The 16005-nt window shown below is 39.1% G+C and overlaps 1 protein-coding gene across 2 annotated transcripts in view; it reads left to right on the top strand.

Moving 5' to 3' along the window:
• The window catches only part of LOC135946925 (ribonucleoprotein PTB-binding 1-like), an 82685-nt gene that overhangs the window by 56967 nt on the left and 9713 nt on the right, over window positions 1-16005 (top strand). The gene's annotated exons all lie outside the window — the stretch shown is intronic.

Here is a 16005-nt window from a genome sequence, read left to right as displayed (position 1 = left end):
TGATTATTTTTTTTAAATTATATAACATTGATTAACAGGGCACGCCAATTTAGGAGTGTAATTACATGCAACACAGATTTTTTGCGCAGAAAAAACAAATCGTTTAAGGTCTAACTTACTTTTTCCGCGTTTTTCTGTATATAAGACGATGACCGCAGTATGGAAAATAAATAATAATATTTTTTTCGTCTAACATAAAATACTCATGATTTGACTTTTGATTTGCATTTGCATTGAAAATGCGCAAAGCTTCGGAATAACGTTGTATTAGCCAAAAAACGGTGTTTTATTATGCATAGTGTTTTTTTTCCTGAGAAATTACAATTTTTTGAACCCTTGGTGATCATTAGTATGTAATGTAAGTCAATTGATTTTGCACTATTTTTAATTCCCATTTGGTATTAAATAAAAAAAATCACGAAGCATATAATTAAACTGTTGTTAAATCAGAGTTCAAAAGGTATTTTAGCGCAATCGATTTTGCAGTGCAGTCCGGGTCTAGCGACAAACACCACACATTTTTCAACCGGTCTCTTTTTCTGGCCCTCCAGATGAAAGGGAATGAAGCTGCTGCGGCTGGTGGTTTTGGCAGGCATCGACAAAAAGCTAAACACAAACACACACGGCGAGCGTTTTATTAGTGCAGATTGTGCGCGCTGCCCGAGAGTAAAAATATGAACAGCGCCGCCACACATGGCACTCCACGTACGACTCTGCAGTTTAATTAATCGCCCCAGGGGCAGTGTGCTAAAGTACGCAACGATCGATCGATTTTTAATTTCGCCCGACACGTATTCACCGTGTTTTTTTCGCTCGAATCATGATCCTTAGGGATTTACAGCTTTTTAACCACAAAAATGCAATATTTATCGACCAAGTGGTTCCAAGGGGTGTGAAAAATTATCATAATTTGTGATGTGCGTCATGTTTTGTGAACACATTTGAAAAAAAAAAACAGTAAACAGGCTAATCAATTGAAATGAAATAAAGCTTAACCAGTTTCTCGTTTCTTGGCACGTGTGCTGAAAGCTTTTTGCAAGAGCTTCACGCTATTTGAAAGCAAATCGTTCACTGCCCAACGAGTCGTTTTTAGCAGGAAAAAGCCAGGGCGTCACCGCCGAGTAAATCTGCTGGGCTGGCATCGCTCTCTGCAGAAACTAATTAATGGACAAACAAGTGCGCGTACAACATTGAAGCAGCTTTTTCAACTCGCCTAAATTTTGCACGCGACGCGTCACTCGCTCATTTCTCTCCGACACCGTTAAATTTTAAAAATAATTTCGCTCCTACCTTCAAGCTCAATTAAATACTTTATTATAGCTTGGAAAACAAATATGAATTGGACTGTGAGCAAAAATAGCCAAATGAAGAAAACCATGGAGTCTGAACTACGCTTTAGATTCCCTTTTTCATTTTAACATATTTAAAATCGATGATAAATCTGACCGTTCCTATTACTTTTTGGATCTTTTTATATTTTGCACGTTCAATAATATGAAACAGGCAGGAATTTGTTCTGAATATAAAATTATATAAAATTTTATTTACAATTTTTCAATAGCACTATCGAATAAAAACAGATCAACAAAATTTTCGTTAAAAATTCTAAAAATTACACGCTGGTGATCTCTTGAATGAAAAGAATTTCAGCGATAGAACCAAAAACATTCGGTTGATAATACCACAGACTTTTTAGCCGACATTTAGTTGGTTTTTAATAATTGTTAGTTTCAAATGGTTTAAAATCGCATGATTGCATGTTGATGGTTCCGCAACGAATGCTATAATTATTGTCGTCTTAAGTTTCACAGCCCTACCCATTTCTCTCCGACGCCATTAAAGTATAAAAATATTTTCACGACTGCATTCAAGCTAAATTAAAGACTTGATTAGCTTCAAACACAAACATTGACTTTGAGCAAGAATATAAAAAAAATATTTCAAACGTGCCGAATTTCGATGGAATCTGACTTGCACATTAATTTTCCCTCAGGGGTTTGTGATGAGTCAAAGGATGCGATCATCCGATTTGACGTTTGATACTTCACCTCTTGAACTCGATGAATTGCGGTCGCGGTATACACGCGTCGCTTGATAAATAAACTCACCTTGAGACATGATTCTGTCTCTCTATCTTCTGTGAGAAAGTTACGTCAGCCTGCGCGTCTCGACCAGGTGAAACCGATAGACCGCTCGCGCCAAGGTGCGCTCATCTCCTCGCGTCAAATTAATTGACCATAAGAGGATGAGCGCCGAAAGTAAAAAGAACGACCCGCGGGTCAAGGGTCTTGCGGCCTCTCCCTGTGAATTTGTCGTTAAAGTCAGCCTCGCGCAGATCGCAGACGTGAATCTAGTATCTTTTTTATCAAATAAATATAAAAGTGGCTTGTTAACATTGGCCTTGATTGTCTCTTTAAATAACTCCCTTTCTCATTTTGTTTCAGGTGAGAAGCATTCATTTCGTAGGAAATTTGCTGCTTTGATAAGTACAGAAAATATATATTTTTTATTACTGCCTTCATAGTGTTTTTAAATTGCTGTTTATTCGCATATGAAACAGGGTCTAATGCTTAAGTTCAATTAATATGAAGAAATTTTTATAAATAAGCACATACATAATAATTTGGTGGAAATAAACTTGAAAAGTTCAATTTAATTTTCTGGGAATAAATATGATTATGCCTGGCTATGTACGCCGCGCTTAAAGCAAATTAATGTTTCAAGATGAAAATTTAACACAGGTGATAATTTTGAGCAAAATTGAATGTAATCAATTTTCCACTGACAGTTCGTTTCATTTTATAATTAACAAATTTCAAAACTTAATCCGTCTTTTCCGAGTTCTCCAACAAGACAAAAGCATGCTAATGAACAAAAGCTATTCAAATCCAATTTCCCCAAGCAAAGTGGAGAAAAAACATCTCATAGAGATTGAGAGGAAAAGAAGAACAGCAATTTAGTTCATGAAGGCTTGAAATGCCGCGCCAGCACTCGCGAAATGAAAAACGAGCCGCTCTCTCAGCGGAAAATGTATACGCTAAAGCGAGCAGCGGGGCAATCGGATCCTTTTTAGGCGTGTGCTCCTTTGCACACGTCAAAAATCGCGTCATGCACAATTAAACAGGCGCTAATGGAAAAGAGCTATCTGTATGCGTCGGGTCGGATTTAAGCAGCAGATTAAGCGGCACACGCGAATTTTCCATCCCTTGCTCCTGCGCACGCGGCTGCTGTGCAACATTCATCGGGCCATTTGGCCAAATTGAAATTTTAATGAGGCTGGCGCCGCCAACACCAAAATCGCTTTTCCAGCGCATAACGACGCTGCCGACGACGATAATAATTATAATCATCTGCCAAGCTCAATTAAAATTGAGATCGATGTCGTGTGCCGTGAGGGCCGGATTGCATATCAATTTTGACTAGAAACTATTTTGTTTTAATGCCGACATTATTCAAACAATATATTTCCATATTTTTGTATGTGTTTTTCTAAGGCGGATAATTTCATGGGTATGTTTACCAAGTTTTCGCATATATAAAAATCATTCTCACTCTCTACGTGCTTAAATACTGTTCGCAGTCTTCTATTTTTCATGAGTAAAGTTTGCTTATTAACAGCTCGATTTATTGCTATAAATAATGAACGAATGATTTAATGCTCATCTATAAAAAAATTACAAGTAACTCTAAAACTTGAGATCAGGGCGGGCTGAAAAATGGGAAATTTTTAAGTGATCATGATCTTCTGCCGCTCTTTTCCTGCAAACAACACTGCAACGCTCATTATTATGCAGAGGTATTTATCGCCGCTAAAAACGATCGATTTCACTCATTGTCAATAGCTGAATACAATCAAAAAGTCCATTTAATCTATTTCCGCGGTCGGTGGCTGTTGGGGTGTTTTTTTTTTTTTTGCTGATAAGGCGACTTAGTTCGTTTTAGGATATCTTCCCTTTAAACAGTTTTTCATGCCTAATAAAATCGGAGCCCTCTAACTAATTTTTGTAATATCAATTTTGTTATTGATAGATTTGTTCCACAATTACCGAAGTGTTAACTCATTGATATTACATATTTAGAGACTCCCTGCGTTATCTTTTACTTCAAGGTTCAAATAAAAGTCGATCCAGTCCGGGCCTTGTGTGTTTTGATTCTCCCTAGAGAGTATTTTTCGTTCTGGTTTTGCGAAAACAAGCAAGCAACCCCATGGTGCCGAAAATTAATTTGGTCAAACACACGCCGTATTTTAATTGATTAATTATACGGGCTCTTGATTAATTTTCGTCTGGTGGCCTAAAGCGTGCTTCTCGTCAGCCAAGTCCTTTTTCTTCCTGTGAAAGCGTAATTAGTGTAGCGACAGGCAGCCTGAAATGTTTTTGTTCCACTGCGGTAATGACTGTCTACCGACGGACCAAAGTTTGGCAATTACCGCGACAAAAGACACTCTGGCAGATTACTTTTATCTCTCTGCGGTTACACTTTTTCCCCACAAAAATACAAAACAACCGACACTGATGAACGCCCTGTTTTCAAATTCGACGACTTTATTTAGCTGTCATCTCGGCTAGCTGCGCTGTTGCGAAAAGTGTGTTTAACCTACTTTTTGCAGCCGCAAGAAATAATAATGGTGGTGCTGGGACTTTACTTTTATCACCAGGATTATTTCTCGTTGTAGCAGACCATTTTCCCGCCATTGAAGACCAAAAAACTAGAACTTTTCCGTGGCTGAAATCTGAAGATAACTCTTAGATATCTCTGTTTCCTTAAACGGAATAAAAAATATTCTTGTTATTCTTGCTTTACATTTTTTTTTATTTTAATCTGGCGAAATTTTTGACTTGATAATGGAGTTTTTCCTACCTTTTCTTTTTAACTGTGATTTTCTTAGACAAAATTTCAAAATATTAGTCGAGATAAAGAGGGCCATTAATCAAAAGCAAGCTCAGCTCACAATTAGCAAGGTGAACAATTTAAACAAGGCAATTCCAAAAGACCTGGAGCACTTTGCAAGAGAGATAAGTGAAGAGTGTTTTATATATAGTTGGAGCCGAGTTAAAATTGGCAGGAATAACAAAAGTGCGAGTGAGAGAGCGAAATGAACATCGTATATTAAAAGCGGCGCTGAGGCCAAATGTTTTCATTCTCGGGCACTTTGTGGGAAAGCGAATTCAAGCCCCGAAGGGTGTTCTCTGGGAAAAGCTCGTGTATCAGATACAGGCAGTTTTTCGCCCTGGCAACCGACAGGGAAGAAAGAAAGCCTTCTCTCTTTTGTTGCTTTCGGCGGAAGGAAGGAAGAGGATCGATCGGGAAAAGCCTTGTGCGCGCTTTTGCCGACGCCGACGCACGCTCGCCTTCCTCTCTCGGTTCAGTGATTAAAACGTGATTGTCGGCCGTTTGCTCGGCTCAGTCTTGTTGTGATACGGCCAAAAAGTGTTTACACCTCATGTCACGGCGCCTTGTCTGCAGATTTATTTCCAGCCGCTCTCACATTTCTCCGCCCATCCATTTACGATATTCATCCGATTTCTTCCGCACTGCTGCTTCTGCGTTTGTCTTTTCGATGCGAAAACAGTTTAAAGAAAGGAAATTAAAACTGCTGCTTCGTAGATCCCATTCAGCATTGTTCAATTTTCCTTTTGTGATTGGCTCGTCGCGCGGCCGCAGAAAAAAATAAATAACCAAAGAAGGATGGGCGCTGAAGAGCAGCGGAATGGTTATCGCGGCGCGTCACACCGGTTGCCTATCTCGCTCGCGACAGGCGAAAGCTGGTGTCGGGCTGCAGCAGCTAGTGGGGCGCTAAATTGGAGAAGAATTGCCAGCATGAATTCAATTTGAAGACGGAGAGAGATGTGCTCGTGCAGAAAAGCGGACGCAAAAATTGAATTTCACCGAGAAACGCTTTTGGGTTGGTCTCCAATGAAATCAGAGTCGCACACTAGCTATTGGTCCAAAGCGTAGAGGCCTCTAATTTGCGTTTTGTCTCTCAGCCTATTAATTACTCACTCGATCAATTTATCCCTAAATAGCAGAGGGATTTCGGAATGTTTATTCCCAAAATCATTTTGTTCAGTTAAAATTTTGCAATGGTCAATTCCACAGGCAAAGCAAAAAGGAACTAATTCACTGTTAAGTCGTCATCATTTGCTAAAATTGGTGGTTGTAACGATCGGAAGTTGTAACATCATGCCGTGTTCATTATTTCAAAATTTATAGCTATATGGTATCGGAAAAGGAAGAACTGCTAACGATGACCTACATACAATAAACTTTATTTGCTGACCTAAGCAAACAATACACACAGTTGAATCGGACGATTAAGTATTGTTGTTTATTCTCACATTTTGTCAAATACAGTACATTCATGTTATAGCATGTCATTAAAAAGGTATATATATAAGCGTGTGAGAAAAGGCAACACTCCTGGCAAACAACTTACGAAAACCCTGTCCACGAGGAAAGAAAAGATCTTCTTCAATAATTGTCTAACTTTAATTTCAGAAAATAAGCAATATTATGAAGGAAGGACAAATCCTAATTTTGCCAGCTATGTCGAAAAATGGAGCTGTTGACGAGTTTAGCGGTGATTTGTTCATTATATCATAATTTACTGCATAGAGCATTTTTGTTGGTGTAAATCAACAGCAGCATTTACGAAATATTAAAGTGCAAAACCGATATATTTTTTGATTCTCAGATTATCATTCCACTTCATTCCAAAATAAGACTCTTTTCTCTATAATACACAACTGTTACATTAAGTAAATGTAATTTAAAAAAATCATACCAATAATTAAAAAAATATATCAGATATAAAGCTTATCAAAAATAAATATTGAAAGTCTGCCGTCTTGGCCTTTGTCTTTCTCTCTCGCACTCGAAGCAGACGGAGAAACAGTTTGCTAGGTGCGAGAGGGTGGTATATATGCACGCCGGCTCTTCTTGCCTCATCACGTTTTCCCTTTTCGCGCGGCGGTGGCGGGCGGACAGAATGCACGCCCGGGCAGACGGCTCAAAGGGTTGCGCAATACAACAAATGGAGCGAAAAATGGAGCGAGCGCGCCAAACCGAGTGTAAAAACTCGCAGCGAACTATAAATAATTTAGCATCTCTCTCTCTCTCTCTCTCTCTCTCACTCTCCGACGCAGAGGCACGCTGGCAAAATTTGACTCGCGCATTTTAAAATTGCCGTCTTGATACAAAGTGCGCTGGAAGATACAAAAAGAAAGCTTCAATAACTCCAGTGTTTGTTTGTCCGTGTGCAAATTTAAATTCCTTTCTTGCCGCTGAATCGGAAAAGTTTGTTTGCATGCTCCGAGCGCAAACATAAAAAGGAATGGCAGATTTGACTGCTGCAGTCCTTTTTAAAAGGCACTCTGTGTTGTTTGTAATTTTAACACACTTTTTTCCTTCTGTCTGTGAAAAAAACGCTTATGTCTTTAAAATCGATACTTATATTTATAAAAGAAAGAGAATTGCGGATGCGAAGCATAAAATTGAAGCGGATTCTATTTTAAATATCTTTTGTAGGTCACATATTTCTCATCGTACCAAAAAAAAAAAATCGAAATAGAGATTAGACAAGAAATTCACCCCTTGAAAATTAGTTGTATTCGTTAATTGAACAAATTCTTAAATGAATCTGTCTTAAAATGTTTCTTGATACGAGCATCTCCAAAAGTCTCTTTTTTCATGCGCTATTTTTAAGCAAAAGAGATTTTGTAAATGAAAAATTATAAACTGAGTAGTTGCAAATGCAAACCCGTATTTATTTTATGAATTAAAAGCTATAAGAACTGAAGGTTGAATATCTTTTTTTATATAATAACCTCGACACTCGGAAAAATCTGTGGTGTTTAAAGACGTCAACAGAGATGGTCAATTAACAATATCGGGGTCTTTCATCGTGATTTCATAATAAAACCTACTGCGTCGTGACGAAAACGATTTCGTTTGATGTGTTAAAACAACAATCACAGAGAAGAAACAAAAAAATATTAAGACAATGTTGTCATTGCTTTACCATGATTGGCTGAACCGATTTTGGTTTTCAGAACGTTAAATTCCGTGAGGAATGCACAATAGAAGGACACTTTATTTTTCAACGTGGAGAGGCCATCCACTCGCTTGTGAAGCTCGAACGAAAAATGAAATGCAAATTACTTGGTTGGAGATGAAAATCATGCACATAGCCAACGAATGAAAACGTCGCCGAGAACGAGTTTGAAACTCAATTAACCGCGTGATCCACTCGTTCCCGCCATCAATTAAGGGTTCGGATCGAAATGGCTCTCATTCCAACGCGTTCGCCGCATCTGCTGCTGACGGAGGATGAATGGCGAGTAATTTAATTCTGGGCGAGAGATGCCTGAGCATTCGCCCTCCCGAACGGCGCAGACACGCGATGCGATGAGTGACTCCCCTGCGGAATGCAATTCGTGCTCCGTTGCTCCAGGCAGGCAGCACCGGGATCGGGTGTCAATTTAATTGCAGCTCAGCTTCTTTCCCAATTTGCCATTGACGCATCTTTCAGCCTGCAAAAATCATTCTTCGTTTGGATAATGCCCTTCCAGACTGAACCAACTTGCAAATTTGATAATGGACGCGTCAAACTTTGTGAACCGTATCCGTCGTCGGTTTTCGACGGCGAAGCCAGGATGAAAAACTTCCTGTCTGGGATATCTATCACAGTTTTTTCTGGTGTTTCAAAGCAAGTTTTTTGTAGGACCAATTTATTAATTTTGGAACAATCCTATGAAGGCAGAAGCACTCAGGGTTTTCATTATTTCAAAATTGAAATTAGAAGCTGAAAGAGCTAAGCTTTCTCGGTGTATAGCAAACTGCTTCATGCATTTCATGCATATTTTAATGACTCACTCACTATATGTATATATCCACAAGGAAGCTGCTTCCACTCTATTTTCGACTTCATCAATGAAAATTGAAAAATATATTTTCTTTTTTCGGAAATAAAATAAAAACACTACAAGCAAAGTATGGCCAGCATTTCTCGAATTTCTTTTGCTCTAAAGCTAGCCATTCAAAATCTACAAACTTCCGGAAAGTTGTAAGTTTTTCTCAGAACGTCAAAAATGACATAATCATAATTTAGGTGGAATGCTATAATCATTCCACCTAAATAACGAAATCCTTCACAAATTCAACGATTCCATCAAAAACTTAAACTTCGCATGTGTAGATTAGTAAATTCAACAAAGCTGGCGGATCATGAAAAAATAATGATGCTTTCTGCAGGAGGCCCTTTAGATTGCACGGACTCTTTCTTTCATCCGTGATCAGATTGCGAGAGTTTTGAACAAAAAAGTTCTCTCCACATATATCCGGATTACATTTTGCTCCAGCTCTTTTTTCTCTCAAGCAATCCCAATGTTCAATTCCAGCCGCGCTTGGGGAGTAAAGGGGAAAAACTCGATCCAGAAGCTTGCCTGAGGACACGTCTCACTGTCGCGAGTGTGTGTGCGTTTGAAGCGGCAAAAAGCAGAAAAGAGCACAAAGAGCAAAGTGTCCAAGAAAGCAGCAGCAGCAGCGACAAGGCTGCAACAAGTCTGTCAAAGGTAGAGAACCTTAGTCTCCGAGTGCAAAAAGCATCGGACGTGTCTCGTGGACGCCTTATATTGGCCTCTTAAATCAGCAGACGGCGCTAATTTATGGAGTGTGCGCCGGAGCCTGGAGACATTAATTCCTGCCTAGCCGCCGGCAGAGGTCGAATCAAATGAATTTGCCGGCCGCACACGCGTCCGCCTATTGAATTACAAATCGGGATTGATGCTTCTCGCTACCCTCCTCAAGGGGCAAAAGCACAGATGGCTGTCCGGCTTGATTTGCTGCTTTCCTTGTCCCCGCCAATATTTACCAAAAAGCTGCTAAATTGAATTAAAGTAGGATTTGTGGGTTTAATAATTTATCAATCCAGCTGATGTGCATCGCCACAAAACATATTGTAAGTTGCAGACAATTGTTTCCTCTTAAAATATGTAAATAAACGTTGGTCAGGGTTTGGCAAAAGGGTGGAATATTGACAAAAAAGACTCCAGTTTCCAGAAATACTTTTCTGAGCTTTAAAGTATAAATAATAAAGTATACATACATTTCCCCCAACAGTATTCATAGTTTAACGTGATTAATTTTTTCAAGTTTTCTTTAACCTTATATGGTAATTTGAGAGTGTGGACAATTTTACAGAAAATTACCTTCATATGGGAAAAACCTGACATTTCTTGCGTCTTGGCAAAAAAACCTGATGAACAATTTTAAAAATCCCACGCATTAATAATGAGTTTATTCTAAAAAATTATCCAAAAATGTAATGTTTGTTGAAAAAAATTGTGTTTTCGCCCTAACGACAAGTCAGTGAAAAATAAGATTCTAATTTTGAACAACCATAAAAAATTGACGACCTATCAGATTACTAAAAAATCCCGCGTTTTTCCTGTCAGAGCAGAAGTAATAAAACGCCGGTTTTGAAAACTTAGCCAGTACGCGGCTAATTTGCACACTGGAGCATGACACGCTTCTTTTGGCGCCCTGCTCACGGTGACTTTCCGCAGATCAAAGGGGGCGAAAGTGCTATGTATATTGCGAGGAGTGAAGTGAAAAATGGCCGGGCGCTTCGAGGCTGTGTCTGCGGCACCTGTTGGCTGCTCACTCTCTTGGCGAATTAATCTGAAAAAGCGAAAGACGTCTGACTTCGCCCCTCGGCCACCAGACGTTCGTGTTTTCTTCTGGTTCACGAACGCATGACGTTTTGTTCCTTGAGTGAGCCGCACTCGCTCTTATATGTATCGCCTTCTAGACAATAATACATGTACAAAATATATGTCTATATTTAAAATGAGATGTGACGCTAATTTTGAATCTTATCAGAATGTTGCTCTCAATTATTGTTACTAATGTATGGAAAGAAAGGGTAGATGAAAATATTTTTTAGTGCAAAAACAATTTTTTTTATTCTTTTTAAAATGCTTATTTTGTCTAAATTTTATTTTTATACCATATTTCTACAGCTCAAGTCAAATTATTTGGTAAATAACTGACAAATTAATGAAAATAATTCTTAAAACTTATTCACGAGAGATAAGTAGGAGTTCAGAAATATCAAGAAATGAGCTGCCTTCTTTTAAAACTTTCAGGTGGTTTTGTAAACCTGATTGAAGTTCATAATCTCATTGAAGGTCGCATCTAATGAAGTTTATAATTTCTGCTACACTAAACACAATAAATTATACAAAGCGATTAAGCTGTTTCAAAAGGTTGTTGAAAGAACAGTAATGGTTTGCAGGGAATGCAACATCACCCTAGATATATCAAAGTTTATTTTTTCTGACCCTAGAAATAAAGCATAAAGCGCAAAAGTGCGCAAGGAAAGACTGCGAATTCTTTCCTCATTATTTGTCTTCTTGGAGGTATTTTAATGACGTTGAAGAAGCAGCCTTCCAGTATATGCACTGATTTTTTTTCGAAAGTAGGTTACCCGCGTGGTATTTGCGTCGAGCAGGTTGCAGCAATGCTAAGCCGTGGGGCTCAAAGACGCATCTTCTATGCAGGATGAAGGGGAGTCTCGCAACCTCCATTCATAATCAAGTCTAATTGTTGCAAAATGCGGAAATTCCGACTTCCTCTCTCAGCCACCAAGCCAACCAAACGCTTACGAAAGCAAAAGGAGCCATTTGGATCGCGTCCAAGCCGCTGAAATTAATGACTTCCAAACTCTCCTCCTCTTTTTGCGTCCTTTCATCTTCCTAGATGTGATTTACTTCGTAATTTGCATCCAATTCTTGGGGGAAAACACAAGGGGGTTCATTACGGTTTTGGTTGTTTTGGTCTCCTATCTTGGATCGTAATCAAACTATGTGAAATATTATTTCTGACTTAATTAAAACCTTTTAAGGGAATTTTGAGGATTTTTTCGTGCCTCTTATCAGTTTGAGATACTGGGTGATTTTACGAGTTGATTCAATTTAACAGATTTGTCTACTTTCTCACTCAAAGTTAATGCAAATTATACAAGAATCTACTATGTAATCATAATTGGTGCCGTTTACATTTAAATTTAATTACTTAGTGACATTTCTAAATTTCATCCTTTTAAACAGCAGGCATGCACGACAGCATCAGTTCTAATTGGATCGAATTTGTTAATTAAACGGCTCACAAGGCGTGCATGCAATCAATTCGCACGCAATGCTACACGTGCATGCACGTTTAGCGCATGGGCTTCCCTCATTCCCGCCCTTTCATCTCGCACAACTTATATATTATGCTGCTCGAAATATCACGCGGGGAATTTATTGTGCTAGCTGCCTTTGCCGCCGGCTCCGACGTGTGTGTTCAGCTTCGCATGCAGACCCAGCGAACCACTTTGATGCAATTTCGCCTCTGCTGCGCTGCAACACGAAATAATTATAATTGTTGTAGGTAGGTGTGCTGGCTGTGCACTTGACACAAAATCATTCGCGCTGCCAGCTGCACGCTGTACGAGTTACAGCAAACACCTTTATTGTACGCTGAAAATCTGTTCTTGAGTTTATCGGTAATGCTTGGAGGATAAAAATAGTGGAAGATTCATTTGGCTTTGCACAATGCAGGTGACATATTTTTTCTCTTGTAAACGAAACTGTTTAAATTGAAATAATCACTAACACGTTCTCAAATTCAATACGGATTTTAGAACGAAAATCAGGGCTTAGCAAAATGGTAAAAAAAATACTGTCCAGCAGTTTATTGTTTTTTTGCAGTAATTTAAAACAGCACAATGTTATATCTCTTTCCTTAATTTTCACACAAACGTTGTGTAGTTTGCGTACAAATTATTAAATCAATGTTTTCTGCAGGCCTCTAAAACATTCAGCGTAAAAGTGATGATAAACTCATCACGGCCAGATTGGCCGATTTTTCTTTCGCATTGCCGCGGGAAAATCAAACGAACGCATTCGCAGGCGACGGCTTTTAAGAGACAATCACAGGCAGAAGTCGTAAAAGTGGCACGACCCAGCGTCAGACAATAAAACTTTATATTTCTTCGGGCTGGCTGCTTTTACGCCGCCATTATTTCTTTCTTATCCCGCGGACTCGTTCATATTTTCCATTGCAATCAATCCCGGGGCTGAAAATGCGCGGCGTCATCTTCTTGGGCGCGTGCGGCGGAAGAAAACTCATTGCTCACAGCGTCGTCATCAGCTGCAATTGTCAATTTTTCATCTCTCCGCCCGTCTCCCAGCCCAGCCGAAATTCAATCCGCTCGCACAGAGACTGAAAAACGGCCGCCATCAATTATTGCCCGGCATCAATCAGAAAAGGGCGGAAGAAGAAAAAGGAAAAAGGCGGCATTTTTCATGCTTAAAGCGGCTTGCAAAACCCTCCGTCCCTGCTTTTAGTCTTCAAATCCTCCCCGTTTTGGTGACTTAGAGCATATTATTTAATTAAAAAATCCTACAAAAAATAAAATATGGTTTCAGGGATTATCTACCTTATTTTCTTACCTTAACAATTAAAATAGAGTCAGGGAAAGTTAACAAAATTTCATCCTTCGCTGCCATAGCAAAGTAATTTTAGAATATTATACTTACATGTACTATATATATATATATATATATATATATATATATATATGTATGTATTGTCTCTAAATCAGAAACAGACGTTGAAAAGCTATGAAGTTAAGCTGACTTCAAAACAGCCTAGGAAAAGTTTTAGGCCAAGAATTAGTCCCCATTGTAATGCAAAATAACCGGAATACGAAAGAGAAACCCTCCTGATTTGACCTTAAAACTCTTTTTAGAAGCAGAAACCCTGCAAAAGTTGCAAAAAAATATGATTAAATTTGGCAAGAAAATCATTAGGTAAAATGGTAAAAAATAATCTGTCTAAACTCATCTAATTTACCTCAAAACCCGTCTTCCTTTTTTTCTAAAATCCCTCTTCGTGACATTTAAAGCTAGTAAAATAACCCCACGTCTATAATACAGGTCTGGTTGAATTCAAAACTTCGTTAATAGTTTGTTGTATGTGTTAAGCAATCAATCTATATTCTGTTCGTTTCTGTCGCAACGATAATTTTAGCTTTTCCATTATTTTCCAGCACAAAAGCCTTTTTTAATCATCTCTCTGTAGCAGTTTCACGGAGAGTCTATTATTAACCTTTTTTCAAAGACAACGATCGGTCTATCTACAGCCCTTTATTGATATTGAAACCAACAGACTTTTCCAGAGTGATGGCGTATCAATCCTCTTTAGTGAGCGCTTTTGTTCCCCACGACGAGTTTGCGCTCATATTTCTGTGCAGGAAAATGAGTGCCGGCATTCCGTGCAGCAGGGGAGCGCAGGAAAAATAAAAAAGCAACCCCTTTCAGCAAGTGGGTCGAATCCATTACATTGCATACACCTTTGCTGCACCTGCTGGGCTCGAGTGGCTGCGCGCTGAGCTCTTCGTGAGCATGCTCCTCTGATATTCCAGAGTTGCTCGATTGTTTCCAACTGGCCTTTCTCTCTCTTTCTCTTCTCGCTACCCTCTCGTGGGCTTTATTTTCTGCGCCGTTGCTCCTTCGACAGTGGTAGTTGTTAAATATGTTCTCGCCCTCTCTCTCTCTCTCTCTCTCTCTCTCTCTCTCTCTCTCTCTCTCTCTCTCTCTCTCTCTCTCTCTCTCTCTCTCTCTCTCTCTCGCTTTGTGCCCATTTCAGAGTGGCCCGCGGCACTGCGAATTAGCACCCACTCTCCGATCGGGCAAAGGGAGCTCTGTCTGTTATTCCAGCACTCGGTGAAGGTGAAAACGTTTAGCATCAAACGAAAATATTGATCATGGGAAAACGCGTTGTTAAGGAAAATGATTTGGACGAGGCTGCCGAGCTTCTTTTCTAATGCACCCTCGGAAATTTTTATCAGCTGCAAAATTTATTAATTTATGGATAAAAAGGAAATATCGTTTGAGTGCATATGATCATTTTAATGCACACACCTAATTTCGGAATTATAAAATCAATAATTCTAGGAATTTACGATAATGTGTAAATTTTCTCTTCCCCGTCTAATTTATCCCCAGTATGAATTATTGTGTGTCAAAAAATGCTGGAATAATAATTCGTCCTGGTCTCGGCAAAATTGCGCAACGTTCAACAAACGCCCAAATTTGCATTGTCGTATTGATTGTTGACCTTTTCTTGCAGCAAGGAAATTCGCGTTTGGTTGTTGAAAGTTACGCAACTTTGCCGGGACCAGAATGAATTGAACCCTTTACAAAAATGTAAAAGGGTGAGTTAATAATATTGTTGTTTTTGTACCCATTCTCATCCAAGTTACAAGCACATTTATGATACAAAAATTAAATATTTTTACCCCAATTTTTTCTCAGAGCAAGACGACGTCTTGTTGGTCTATACACTAGCATAATTATACATCAGAAAATGGCTTAAAACCCCCCTACCTCAGTGGAAAAGCTGGGGAAACTAATTTTCATGTGTATGTACGTTGACTCTCTAAAATCTAATTATATACATGCACTAATTTTATCAGTCAGCGTAATAAATAGGAGTAGATCCAATTTCCTAAGGCAACTCCACCGTCGTTTATTGCAAAGAACGTAGAATTGGTTTAACTGTAGCACGGGGAGTAACATTGTTAGCAGGATGAGTTGGATGCCGTCAGAAACGTCATTATTCAAAATGTGTTCTTTGGATGAGTTTGAGATGAAAGCCAATTTAAAATGCACACCTGCAGCACGTGCAAACAAGCAAAACCCCAGCGGAGCTTATGAATTTAGATAGCTCCTGCGCGCTGTCAACACACGATTGACAACAGTCTTGAATAAACCAACGTATATGTTTCTCTGCTGGCGCGGCTGTTGTGCGTGAATAAAAGAGACACACCGACGGTGGTGGCGGCGGCTCCGACCAAACTTTTATTTTTTTCGCTCCTGCTGACACAGTGAAAAAGTTTCCCATATGACAATTTGGCCCGCCGCTTGTTGGAAAAAAATTTAAGACGGAAAAATGCGC

This window comes from Cloeon dipterum, chromosome X (assembly GCF_949628265.1).
Source record: "Cloeon dipterum chromosome X, ieCloDipt1.1, whole genome shotgun sequence".
Lineage (NCBI taxonomy): Eukaryota > Metazoa > Arthropoda > Insecta > Ephemeroptera > Baetidae > Cloeon > Cloeon dipterum.
The sequence above is the reverse complement of the archived record's forward strand: the minus strand, read 5'-3'. Positions and strand labels throughout refer to the sequence as shown.